Source organism: Microcebus murinus, chromosome 6 (genome assembly GCF_040939455.1).
Source record: "Microcebus murinus isolate Inina chromosome 6, M.murinus_Inina_mat1.0, whole genome shotgun sequence".
Lineage (NCBI taxonomy): Eukaryota > Metazoa > Chordata > Mammalia > Primates > Cheirogaleidae > Microcebus > Microcebus murinus.
In genome coordinates, this window is record NC_134109.1 from 18,254,194 (window position 1) to 18,269,207 (window position 15,014).

Consider the following 15,014-nt stretch of genomic DNA (forward strand, 5'->3'; position numbering starts at 1 on the left):
ATAAAAAGTGTAGTGTAGTAAAAACATAAACCAGTGACAGTTGTTGGTTATCGTTATCAAGTATACCTACTGTACTTCATTGTATGTACTATACTTTTATATGACTGTCATCTCAGTGGGTTTCTTTACACAAGCATCACCATAAACATGTGAGTAATGAGTTGCACTGTGACATTAGATGTTAGCATGGCTATGACATGATTAGACGATAGGAATTTTTCAGATCTATTATAATATTAAGGGACAATCTTTTTATATGCGGCCCACTGTTGACCAAGACATCATTACGTGGTCCATGACTGTACATATTTCAACAAATAAAAAGACACAAAAAGCGCCAGTTTTTCTTCTATGTGTCCCAAAGTTATGTACTCAATCTCAAAAGTGTTAAAGATGTTCTGATCATAAGCAAGAGTTGTGAAAAGAAATGTGTGATCATTAGTATATATATAACTGGCAATGTCCAGAGTTATTTTTGGTCTGTGAATATGTTGAAAGAAGAGACTCAAATGTCGATTGTGTTGTTAAGAAAGTGGCAAGTGATTTAAAGATAAATGTGAGTGATAGCACAATATTTAAAAAATAAAAAGCAAAGAAGCAAAAACCATACATTTAATAATATTTACTCCCCCCAGATTCTTACCACGTTTACTGTACCTTTTATTATTATTGGTAACTTAAAGATGAGGAATTCGTTTTTGAAATGGGTCATGCTCTTTCTTAAACCTGAATTTTAACACGCTGGTAGTTCCACCTGTACATGTGGCCTCTCCTCAAAGCTTCCACCTCCAACCCCACCCCCACAAAATCACCACTTTCTTTTCACCTTCTGCTAATCCTTAATGATTCAATCCAACTGCCACCTCCTTTGCAAAAGCTGTGCCTAACCAGCCTCCCCTTAACCCTCCACACCTCTGCCTCCCCTGCACCCTCACCACAACCATCCCCTAGGCAGAGCTACCAATACACACCAACAAAGTGTGTGGACTAGCTTTTTAGCTAGTCACTCCAGAGGCACCATGTTCATTTTCATTTTACACTTGGTATGGACTGAATGTGCCTCCCCAAATTCTTATGTTAAAACCTAATCCCCAAGATCATGGTATTCGAAGGAGAGGCCTTTGGGAGGTCCTTAGGTCATGAGGGTGGACCCTGTATAATGGGATTAGTGCAATTTTAAGAAAAAAATACAGAGAACTTGTTGCTTCTCTCTCTGCTCTGTGCCATGTGAGGACATAGCAAGAAAGTGGCCATTTGCAAACCAGGAGGAGGGCCCTTACCAGAATCCAACCACCCTGGCATTCTGATCTCAGTCTCTGCAGTCTCCAGAACTGGAAGAAATAAATTCCTGCTGTTTTAGCCACCCAGTCTATGGTATCTTGACAGAGCAACCTGAATTGACCAAGACAACACTTTTCATTTACACTCGTTGCATCTCATTCGTTTGATCGATTTACTATTCCGTCTCCTCCATTTATTGTGAACGTTACAAGGGCACATATTTAAGTAACAGTTTTCTTTGGATTCTCAGCACCTAGAATAGTAGCTGGCCCACAGGAGCTCCATGTTTGCTGTGTTGAATGAATGATGCAATATTCCATACGCTGAGCAATACACTGAGAGAAAAAAGGGAGAAGCATCCTTAATTAAATAATCCTCAGGGACTTCACAATCTAAATGTGGGAACTGCCTGGTAATGACTTATTTGTACATCCGTGGGAACGTTGTTCAGAATGCTTTGAAATTTATGTTAAGCAATTTAGAATTTATTGTGTGCTATGTATTATCCTGTGTGCTTTAGCTAAATTAGTTCCTTTAATATTTATATAGCAATTGTACGTCATAGGCACACACATTGTCTCCAATTGATGATAAAGACCTTATTCGCAAGAGGAGTTATATGTTTTATTTGATGGTAGCAACTCTTAAGGGGTAGAGCTAGTACTTGAACCAAGGCAGCCTGACCCCTGGGTCAATGTGCTGAGTGATCCCACCACACATTTAATACGATGAAGGAAGGGGCTGGGAAGTAGCCACGGATGACATTCCAAAGGTGGTGTTTGAACTCAGACACCATGTAACATTCTTGAAGCAAACAAACAAAAGAGATAATAAATCAATCATTGTTTAATGCTTTTACCTTTGTAAACAAGCAAGGTCTTATACTGGAAACCACAGGCTGTGAAGAATCATATAGATTTTTTTTAAAGTTAGGATAATTCATTTCAGAAACTATTTAATCATGCTCCAAATATTTGTGGAACCTTGTGTTTGCCATTAAAGATTCACAAGTCAACTGATATCAGACTTGTCTTCTAAGGGCCCAACATCAAATGGGACATTCAGATCCATTCATTGAACAAACAATTTTCTGAGTGCTACTATGCATCAGGCACTGGAGTTAGAATAGTCCACCAGGTAAATAAACTCTAAGGATTCTGAAAAGACAGGTAAACAGGTTATTGTCTTTAGAGAAAGTTGGCTGGAGCGGGAGTTTATTTAGACATAGCAGTGGGAAAAGATCTCTCTGGGATAATGAATGAGAGGTGAAACAGGTAATCAAATAAAATGCTAAGAACTTGTGACAAATAAAGCAGTACATGATATACACATGGGGTATGGAAGCCCCATAGTTTATAGTCAAATGATCCTTGATGTAGTTCCTAAAGATGCATCATCTTTGCTTTGGATAGGGCCTCTGACCCATTCTAAAACACCATGGTTATTTAGGGTTCTAATTCTTGAATGAGTTTGAGGATTAGCAAACTTTTAAAACCTAGTGGCATTCATTTACAAGCAAGAATTTAATCCCTCTGTTGAGATAACACAACAATAAGGACATACATTTTTCTTATTATGTTTGGATTATAAATTGATAATCACTGTGGTACATTTCAGTTCTCAGGGTTTGTCAGGCCTAAGTTGTTTGGGTTGACGTACACAGTATCAGTGCTTGTGTACATCATGGGATTATTATAATAGGAAACATCTTGAATTCATTATGTGCTGAGGCAGAAACAGATTAATTAAATTATGTGGATCTTTTTAAAAAGAAGTTTTAGAAAATTTGAAAACCATGCAAATACTGCTTTTCAAAAAATACGTTCTGTAAAAAAAAAAACGATTATAAATAATTAGGGACAGATAACGCATTGGGAAAGAGATTAATCAGTAGACTTATTAGGGACATGTGTTTTAGGAGAATGATCAATATCTTTGTATAAAGGCTGAAATAAGGCTAAAATAGAGGCCACATATTCTTTTAAGCAAGAAGATTAGAGAATATTCAGGAGCCATTCTTAGGAAAAAAAGAAAAGAAAAATTGTTCTCTTCTTCCTTAATTTAACAAGTTGATACCTGAATGTGCCCTGGATCATGAGAGGCCAGGGAATGGGTGAATGCACTCAAATGTGTGAAATCCATCTTTTCCCTGCCTTTGCAGGAGGGGATTTTATTAGACCTATATGATTTTAATATAGTAGAAAGCACAAGGTCACCGAAACCTGGGACATTTGGATCAAGGGCTAAAATCTTCTGAAAATCCTAATACTATAATCTTGTTGAGAAGTAGTCTTCTTAGAACAGCTAATAATTCACATAGTTTTAGGGGGCTGCATGCAAGCCAACAAAGAATGGCTATGCAATTTCCAGTGGAAACTGGTTGTATATTTATCTTCTCTGCACAGGAAGCCAAAGAGAAGAGATAAAGAGGAAGTGATACTATGCCTTATAAAAGTTTCCTTATGAAAAACCTTCTAGAGAATTGACTTTGAGTAACATTCCAAGATCCTATAGTTTTGAGAGGGTGAGATTTTTTTTTTCCCCCTTCAATTTACTTTTCTTAAGTTCGAGAAAAGTTCACTCCATTATTTTGTGTTTATGTCACTTGCTCCAAAGCCCCAAAGCCTCAGGATCTCTTCAGCATTCACCTTTGTTTGATGCTCATGAAAGACTACCAGGGGCATTGTGTATAATTCAATCTCCTTAATATTCTTGAAATGATTTTTAAAAAGGGAACAAATGAACCATCTTTCAGAGGTGCCCAACACATTGAAAGAACAGAATGGAGTTCATTCCTTTTAAAAATATTGAGAATTGTAAATAGAAATGTGAACCAGTATAAGGAATTAACCAAGCATACGATACTTCCAATTTTTATATAAAACAGTATTAGAAAGAGAGTCAAGATTCCAATTGTTCAGTATTGGGCTTAATATCATGGCATATGACTTAATCTCACTGAGACTCCCTGTGCTCTTTTATAAAATAAAATTATTTGGAAGGGTTTCTAAACCAGAAACTCCTGACAGTTAGGGGGTAATTTTTGTTGCAAGGGGCTATCCTGTGCATTATAGGATGTTTATTAGCACCCCTGGCCTTTCCCGGTAGATACTAGTATCACTCCTATGCAGTTGTGAAATTGGAAATTGCCTTCACACTTTGCCATATATTCCCTTTGGGCAGGGGACAAAATCATTCCTGCTTGGGACCTACTAGTTTAATGGTCTTTAAGTCATCCTCTATTGTATTATAGCTCAAAGTTTCTATAATTCTAAATAACTGGACCCCAGCATGATAGCAAGAACTCGTTCATTCAGAGACTGTTCTCCTCTTGAAAAAAGTGACAAGAACCCCGTGATATATTCTGGTACAGAATATTACTGAGGCAAAAAAGGACCATAGAGAAACAGACTTTCCACATGGATCTGCAAAGGGAAGGAAAAAAATGCCTTCCCAATTAAGGTGTTTTTAGTTTTTGCAGAAGAATTGGGAAAGTGAGCAAAAAATGACAAGTGCCTTTGTATCTACTGACCTCTGATACTCATCCTCCCCAGCAAATGCCTGAGCAATGAGAAAACCTTTCCCCTTAGTCCCACTGCTAAGTAGTTCATTAAGACCCCAGCCACCCACAGGCTCCTGCTCAGACTCTCTTTCAAAGTCCTTTGCATTCAGCAGCCAATCACATTTGCATACTTCTGACTTCCTCTTAGATAATTTCCCTGCTGTGTCTAAGGAGCAAATCATACTATTCTTGCTTTTCTCTCTTGTATTTACATCCTTGTATTTACCTTTGCATTTTCCCTGGCTGTGAATATTGTTCTCCTCTCCCTGCTGCTCTGATTACTTGATATATTCATGACATTGGTCCTCAGATATTTTTATTTGTCTGAAATAAGGTAGAGAGGTGAGAAAGCACTGAACAGGGCCTTAGTGGCTAGGAGAGCATGGTCTCTGGCTCCAGCCTAGTCCACAAACTTCACTCACCTCCCTTTCCTCCTTTGGAAAAAATGATGTGTTTGGGCTGAAAGATATCAGCCTGAGTTTATCATATGTCTGGAATTTTCTTGCATAGCTCCTCATTTTTGCATTCTAATTGAGGACTCACATTTTACAAACCATGTATCCTGAGGTTGAGATAGTAAAGCATGGTCAATATACAACCAATCTATCTTCTTTTCCAGATCTAAACGCATGTGAGTCTTGGGAGGCCTGGAAGGCTGGAACTTTGTGTCACATTTTAAAACAAAGAGAAGACATGTTCTACTTTGGGGAAAGCATTGATTTTTGTTGTTGTTGTTGTTGTTGTTGTTTTCTTTGATCATTTTCTTGGATGTATTGGTGGCTGTGGTATTTATGAAAATGTTTCAGGATCTGTGAAGACCTGGGATAGTGTTGTTCTTGTGCCGCTAAAGCTGATGGGATCATAGTTATTACTGGCCTAGACTTGTCTGCAAATCTTGCTAGACTCAAACATGGAGTGCTGAGGTCTGGAATGTTTCCATGCAGTGTCCATGTTGAGGAAACTCCCTTCTTCTGGACAAAGCCTCATTCTGTTGGTTTTAGTGGTAAAATCCATATAGTTAATCTATCTGTCTCCCACTCCAGGTAAGGGGATTAATCTGTTTAGTAGGAAATGGATGTGTTTCTGGAAGCCAAGAAGTTTAGCCAATAGTTTCGCTTTCCAGTTTTAATGATGAAATATGGACACAGTGATCGAAGCTATCTCATGACATTTTGGGAACCAAAATCATTTTTCCTTTTCGGAAAGAAAGACATGTCTGTGTGACTGCTACTCTGCTCACTGCCCTCCTCATCGAATGTTTTATTCGCTTATCATGCTAATAAACATATCTGTGCAGCCTGTGGATAAAAGGGGAAACATCAATCTATTTAGCTAATCTTTGCTTTCTTGCTAGTGGAAAATAAATATATATTTTTTTCTGTTTTATCAGCACCAGAACAAGTCTGCCTCTCAGTAACTTTCCAGTACTTCTTTCTCTCCACCCTCTTCTTTAATAAATAGACTCTGTGTTGAAAACATGACGTTTACGCCTCTATTAATCTTGGCAGACTGTGGAGATGCTGAAACACGCTGGCTAGTGGGAAAGAAGATGGCTTTTCATGTGGCCTTGCAAAGTGAACATGTTGGCAGTGTTCAATTCCTCTGTCACACTGAGCGTGTAGACATTCCTGTTGGAGTTCCAATGGCTTTGTTTCTGTGGGGACATTGGTGCTTTAGTGAAGAACTCTGGTAAATGGTAAAGATACATTTTAAGAGTCCCTGCAAGTGAAGAATTTTTTTTTTTTTCCTAGTTGGGAGGAAAAAAAAAAAACACCTTACTTTACAAATGAATTAAAATTGTTTGCTAATCCATTCCATAGAGGGCTAATGGTTGTTTAGAAAATTGAGTTTAATATAGTCACTTAAGTCAGAAATGTCCAACACGTGACACAAAAGTAAGGTTGAGGGAAAGCATGAACTTTCTGGAAAATAAGAGATTTTTAACCAACATTATGAGAATTGAAATTAATTAAGGTGATTATGTGATTTTTATTCAAACTAGGATTCTTCTGGAAGTAGGAGACAGAACTTGGAGTAAACATGCTGAGACAAGAGGTATAATTCAAGGGAGCCCTGGCATAACTCACCTGGCGAACAGGCAGAGGGGAGGTCCTGCTTTGCAGGTGGTCGGCTGAAAGGCAAGTTCAAGGCAGGAGACAATTCTTCAAGGTGGAGATAACCTACATATATTGTTCCAGCATGCTTTTGTGTTCTAGTCATTTTCTTTATCTGAATAATATCTAACTCGTAATAAGATAAACCTCCAAAGTATAACAGCCATTTAATTGTGCAGCACACTCTTTAACTGAGAGAGTTGCACAAAGGATGTGAGAAACGTCATAAACCAAAAGGCCTGTTTCTTATAACTGAACACTGGCAGAATCTCTTCAAAATCATTTGCTTCTGTAGCAGAATAGCCTGCATTCATGACCATCTCTTTTCCTATATATGATGCTCTGTCGGGTGAAGTTGGAACCTATATGTAATGGTTGTACACACATTGAGGAAAAAGGCTAGAAAAGTAATCAGAGATAGGAGAAAATTGAAGATATCCAGAGTCTAATATGAAACCTGACTATGAGTAGGTATCCTGGTCCCAAATGCTGTATGTGGGAATAGGCTAGGGAAGCGAATTACTTCATTGGGGACAATTTTTCCCTTAAAAAGTCTGTTTACACATTTAGACATCCTATTATGTCATAAAATGTTTTATCCTCTTTATTTTCTATCTTATAAGACACCATTCATTCAGTGACTTACTCATGCAACAGGCATTATTTTCACAAGTGTTTAGTGAACACCTACTATATACCTGAGACCTATGAATATAGATATAGGATCCCTTAATGGCAATTTCAGAATCCAAAAAGTTCTGAACACCAAAAGGTTTTGTAGCCTATGTGGGGAGAAAACCTGACCTAGCCTGAACTAATTTTGTGAAAACTCAGCCAGAACTGATGTGAGAGTATTTTTCATCTTTGTCTATCCTCCTTAGTATAAATAAAGAGTCATATACTTTGTTGCAGATTTATTAACATGGTTTATTCTGGCTCTGCCCAGATCTTTCTGGGGTATTATATAACATTCAGTATATGCAATCCAAGAAATTCTGAATTTCAAATTACTTCTGACCTCAGGAGTTTTAGATGAGAGACTATGGATCTACAACTTTTATAATATTAGGAGGATGAGCTCCTAGAACTCATTTTTCACTTTTGAACAGGAAGAAATAACTGGAATGCATGCTTCATTCAAAAGTTCTCACCCATACATGTGCCCTTGTGTGGTGTTGTCTGGGCGTGTGTGTGGTTGACATTGTTTTTGAGAGTCAAAAGAATCCAATTCTCTTTCTTTGAAGATCGGTGGACCCCTACCAAGAAGACACGGCAACATCCTGTCAAACAGTGGTGAGCAGTCTCTGCCCATGTGGTCTAAAATAAAAATAATTGAAACATGGTGTTACTGAAGTTTCCGACTTCCCTTCAGAGTCAAAGAAAGGAAAGGGACAGAGTGAACCGGGCTGGGTCTCAAATTTCAGCCTTCCTGTGCCTCACACATGAACCAAAGAGTCTAAAATTCAGAGGAGAAAAACAAAAAGACTCAACTGTTATCAAGTACAGAAGAATGGGGTAGTTGATGGTTAATAAATATATCATGAAGTGGTGCTTCATTCATACTCTGTCCTCTCTCTAGGATTCTTCTTACAGCTGCTGGAGGGTCTCAGGTTGCTGAATTAATACAAATCACCATCTGAATAAAAATTGAACTGCTCTATTGAATATGCCATCATGGCTGGAAATATCTTTAGAGTTTGGCAGTTATGAACCACTCCCACACACACTATTGTACTATGTGTGAATCATCTTCTTGCAATCTTGTCTAATTTTTGCTTTGATAGTTTCTAACTCAATTGGTGGAACAAAGGAAGGCAATGCATTTCAATAATTGCATACATAGAACCACATGAAAGTGCCAAATTAGATATATAATGGTCCTGTTCCAAATAAAAGACCAAAGCTGTTTCACCAAGACAAATTTTGGGTTCCAAAGGTAAATACCTCTGTGTGGATTTCCAGAACCACATCAGGGTGAGGTAAATGACTCTGGAATTCTCTTTACTATTAATACAAACACTTCAGTGAAGGCACAGAAGTAATATTAGAGGCTATGAAAAGGAAACATTCTTATAAATGGACTAATACAATTCTTTTTGGATTTAGATTGAAGTGGCTACAAATTAAAGATGAGCCTTCTAATACAGGAAATAAAATGACAAGTGACTCATTCCTATATATCTACTACAATAAAGATATGCAAAGTTGAAAGGAAACAAGAAAGCTTTTTTTGTGTGTTTTCTAGTTTAACCATTCTCTAAAATAATATGAAAAACAATTATAAACTGTAGCATAGAAATCAGTTGAAATGGAAGAGAAGGCTGACAGAGACTGATAAAACAATCTTTCATTTCAGTAATTTGCTGGGATAATTTGGATATTTTGTGTACCTATGGAAAGCAATCCAAAAATAAAATGAACCAAATATAGTTGAGCTTGTGCTTGACCCTTATGTGGACTTAAGAGGTAATGAAAGGCTTTACATCTACAATATGGTATAACACCCCTAAAAAGTAGTGTTCATAGTGGTACAATATAATATTGTGGATACTGTTTTAAGTAATATATCCAACTCACAGGAGTTTTTTCCTTCTGAGGATTGCAAGTGTTCACCCTACACACAGAGCTGAGTCTATAGCAGCCATGTGTGTGTTATTGTGTGTGCATATATATAAAATCCTATATGTAGTTTATGTTGTGTGTTTGTGTGTGTGTGCATGAAATTGGGCCTTTCTGAATACTGTTAATTAGATAGACGTGAACGTGAAACTTACCTTGTGGCTCTTCCATTTTATCTCGTGGGAACCTGGGATTGAGACTTAAAGGCAGTCTATCTCTTGAGCAGAGGAGATGGAAACCCCCTCTTAGGAGACTGGGAGAGAGAAAATCATAGTCCACCAGGGCAGAGGAAGAAGAATGAGACAGGTGGACTGAGAGAAGGTCAGGACACAGGGAATGCTCTCTGGATCCCTGCTGGCTTTCCATCTCCAAGTTTGGTTACTTATCTGCCTTCAACTTTTGCAAAACATTCTTATATCCTTATAATAATATTTCTTTTTAGAAAAGGAACTTTCACTCAAGAGGTCATTATAGATTCTCTGGGCCCAGATGAAAAGCCTTTCCTATTTTTTTTTTTTTTGAGAAAGCGTCTCACTTTGTTGCCCGGGCTAGAGTGTCATGGCGTCAGCTTAGCTTACTGCAACATCCAACTCCTGGGCTCAAGCAATCCTCTTGCCTCAGCCTCCGAAGTAGCTGGGACTGGGACTACAGGCATGTGCCACCATGCTCGGCTAATTTTTTTTCTATATATTTTTAGTTGGCCAATTAATTTCTTTCTATTTTTGTAGTAAAGATGGGGTCTCGCTCTTGCTCAGGCTGGTTTTGAACTCCTAGCCTTGAGCGATCCACCCCGCTTGGCCTCCCAGAGTGCTAGGATTACAGGTGTGAGCCTCCATGCCCGGCTGCCTTTCCTATTCTTGAGACTTCCCAAGCAGCCTTCGTCCATCCACCTTGTCCAAAGCCTACACCTTATTATTCTTTCCAACGTGCTCATGAGAAAGCATTTAGTGCCCTTTGGTGTCAAATCTCCGAATTTCTTGAAGGTTCGTTCCACAGGGTTCACCTTCGCTGGTGATAAGTGGCATCCTACCATCTCCAGAATTAAACTTGCAAACTGTTTGATACAAACTATTTGAACCCAGCAAACTGTCTTCTTGCATCTGCCATGACAGAGATGCTCTTTCTGACTTATTTCAGGAATTTCTAGGGTTTAGTGCTGGGATTATTTCATATTCAATTCTGTCCCTGTATTTCTCAGGAATCTTGACAATTCCTACAGGAACAAGCGGTGGGAGAGTGGATGAAGTGGCAGACATAAGAGAAGGGAGCTCAAATAGTTTCACTGTCACTTTCATATCTTCTTGATTTCTCCTTCCAACTGACTGCCCGAGGTTACCTCTCTCCTCTCCTTCCCTCCACAAAAACTCAGTTCTAACCTCCTCTGGGCCATTCTTCCCATGGGCTTTTGATTGCCATTATTTTGAAGAAAATGCTATTATTTATTGAGAGTTTACTGTGTGCTAAATGCTGGCCAAGAGATTTTATTATTAGTGTATTTTCTTTTGAAGAAGGTACTAGGAAATATTTTGCAGAATAAGAAACTGTGGCTAGTTGTTTAATGGAGGCATAAATTTATAAAGTAAAGGAGGCCTGTCTAAGCCTAGAACCTTAATAAATCCTTTGTCATTGACTGGCTTAAATAAAATTAAAAGTCCTTCCCATTGATGCCCAAATTAACTCAAATCTTAGCGATGTTAATTTTATGTTTATGCTTAATTTGCTGATACATGCCATCTCTTATACCTAAACAGTTGCTTTTATTAAATGATTCACTACCTCAGCCCTTTCTGGATCCCTATAGCTGAATCCACTAAGAGCTTCCCTTGGATAGTACAGGCCTTTCTCATTTCTTCACCCATTCCCTGTAGAATTAATTTCCTTTCCTGGGTCTTTGGGGCTTATTATTGTCATGTTCTCAGATCCTGGATTCTAATGTTGGGGTTCTTGTGTTTCTTGTCTGCACTTATATATATATATATATATATATATATATATATTACACTTGATCTAGGATTTAGTGCCTTTTAGGCTAATTAACTGAAAAAAAAAATCTCTACAATTAAAATGCACGTTTCTCACTCAGTTGACCCAACCAGAATTATATTACTACATTATTGTTACTAGTTCTTTGGTCTTCTCGGTGAGATCCAGCATCCTGCCTTGAGCCTTAGTTCTTGCTGGTTCACTTACCCCATGTTCCAGTTTTCTGTTGTTGCATTAAAAATAGCTCCAAGTCTTAATAACTTAAAACAATAACCACTTCATTATATTTCATGATTTTGCAGGTCAGTAATTTGGGTGAGTCTTGGCTGAGCAATTCTTCTACTCCACATGGTCTTGACTTAGCATTCACCTGGTGGCTGGGCTAGCTTAAAGGTCCAAGATGGCATCATAGATTTGCTAGGCACATTTCCAGGGAGGGCTGCCTGGTTGGAAAGCTGGGCTGGGCCACTTTCTCTTCCTTGGCATCTCAGACCTCTCCACATGGTCTCTTTAGCAGAGTAGTTAGATTTCCTACATGGTAGCTTGGACTCCAAGAATAAGTCTTCTAAGAGTTAGTAAGTGAAAGCTACCAGTCTGTTAAGGCTGAGGACTGGAACTGCAAGATATCTTTTATGCTGTTTCCTATGGGTTAAAGCAGTCACAGAGCATGCCCAGATTTAAGAGGAATATACATAGATTTGCCCTTTTATTTATTTATTTATTTATTTATTTATTTATTTATTTATTTATTTTTATTTCAGCATATTATAGGGGTACAAATGTTAAGGTTATGTATATTGCCCATACCCCCCACCCCCTCAAGTCAGAGCTTCAAGCGTGACCATCCCTCAAACGTTGCACATCTCACTTATTGTATTTGTATATACCCATCCCCTCCTCCCACCTCCCACCTGCCTGACACCCAATAAATGTTATTCCTATATGTCCACTGAGGTGTTGATCTGTTAATACCAATTTGATGGTGAGTACATATGGTGCTTGTTTTTCCATTCTTGAGATACTTCACTTAGTAGAATGGGTTCCAGCTCCACCCAGGAAAATACAAGAGGTGCTATATCATCATTGTTTCTTAAAGTTGAATAGTACTCCATGGTATACATATACCACATTTTATTAATCCACTCATGAATTGATGGGCACTTGGGTTGTTTCCATAACTTTGCAATTGTGAACTGTGCTGCTATAAACATTCGAGTGCGGGTAACTTTTTCACAAAGTGACTTTTGATCTTTTGGGTAGATGCCCAGTAGTGGAATTGCTGGATCAAATGGTAGATCTACTTATGCCGCTAAGGTATCTCCATATTGCTTTCCACAGAGGTTGAACTAGTTTGCAGTCCCACCAGCAGTGTAGGAGTGTTCCTCTCTCTCCGCATCCACGCCAACATTTATCGTTTGGGGACTTTTTGATAAAGGTCATTCTTACTGGAGATAGGTGATATCTCATTGCAGTTTTGATTTGCATTTACTGATGATTAGAGATATTGAGCATTTTTTCATATATTTGTTGGCCATTATTCTGTCGTCTTTTGAAAATTTTCTGTTCATGTCCTTTGCCCATTTTAAAGTGAGGTGTCTCAGGCCAGGCGAGGTGGCTCACGCCTGTAATCCTAACACTCTGGGAAGCCGAGGCAGATTGCTCAAGGTCAGGAGTTCAAAACCTGCCTGAGCAAGAGTGAGATGCCGTCTCTACTAAAGATAGAAAGAAATTAATTGGCCAACTAAAATATATATATAGAAAAATTAGCCGGGCATGGTGGCATATGCCTGTAGTCCCAGTTACGTGGGAGGCTGAGACAGAAGGATTGCTTGAGCCCAGGAGTTTGAGGTTGCTGTGAACTAGGCTGATGCCATGGCACTCTAGCCAAGGCAAAAGAGTGAGACTCTGTCTCAAAATAAATAAATAAATAAATAAAATAAAATAAATAAAAAATAAAGTGAGGTGTCTCAAATAATTTGTGGCACTCTTTAATTCACCAAACCCCAGTGAGGTTCTGTTCTTCGACAGCAGGCTTTTCATGTATAGTCCCATTTCCAGTAACCATGGCTACTGCTGGCCTATATTGTGCACACTTCTTGACTGTCTAGATTATCATGCCATGTGGAACTGATTAGACAACTTGATGCTGTGCCTTGTATTGACAGCTACTGTAACCAAGTCTCATCCCTTAGTCTGTCCCTATCCCTCCCAAATAGACCTTTATGTTTTCTGTCCAAGCCAGCTTCGGTTGTGACATCACCTATTGCATATAGATAAAAAACTTATATCAGTTAGAAATGGCATTGGCTGCTAGAATTCAGAAAAAAAAGTATCTTAAACAAGATAAACCCTTGTTTCTATATTACATGAAAAGAATCCAAAGACATGTAGTCAATGAACAGGTATGGTGGCTCCATATCCAGCCAACTTCTTGACTCTTTATTATTCTTCATACATTGCTTCAATCCTTGCCATTACTTTTTGGCTGTTGGTGCTTCAGCTTTTACAATAAAGTTCCAGATAGAGAAATAGGAATAGGATGGTAAGAGAGGAAAGAAATACACAGACCATTTGTCTATTCTCTTGAGGAGTTTTCCTGTTTATTCTCACCCCAAAACTTCTGCTTCCTACTCCTTGTCCACCTGTTGCTACAACAGAGGCTGAGAAAAGTAGGTTTTTATGTGGGAACAGAGAGAGCTATTATAAAATCAGGGCCGTGTTACTAAGGACAAAAAGCAGAATGTATTATATGTCTTTTCTATGCAACTCTAAATTGGATCAGCCTTATACAAGGTCAAAGCAAGGAAATCCTATTCCAATGACTTCAGGTTTAAAGGAAAGTTCTCCTTTTCCTATAATACTTCCCCAGCTGCCTTACAAATGGCCCAAATTACATGATGAGAATTTGAAACTTTTAGCATAGAGATCAGTTTTTTATCAAACCTATATATTTTGAATAGAATAATATTATGAACTCTATCATTCTTATACCTCCTGGTGAATTCATTGGTAAAATCATTTTTCCTGGAGGAAAAATTAAGAAATCAAAAGGACCTTGATACCTAAAGTAAGGAAAAGAGGATAAAGAAAGAATAACAATTATAGACACTTTTGTATTATTTATAATTTTTCTAAAGAACACCCCTGTACCTTGCGATAACATGACCATAGGTTGAAGTGATTCTTATGAAATGTAATCTCATTCCTCCAATAGCTGTCAGCATCTGTTTGGTTTCATAAATATTAACTTTCAAATAATATACCATTACTCTTTGGTTTCTGAAGATATAGACAATGTCAATGATAATCAGACTGAAAGGAATGCATTGAAGACTTCCCAAACTAGTAATTCTGTTAATCATTTATATGCACTTTTATTTCAGTCTCACAGTATTTTATGTAGTAGGAACTGAAGCCAAAAAGGGCTAAAGACTGCTCATAACAGCATCAAAAGG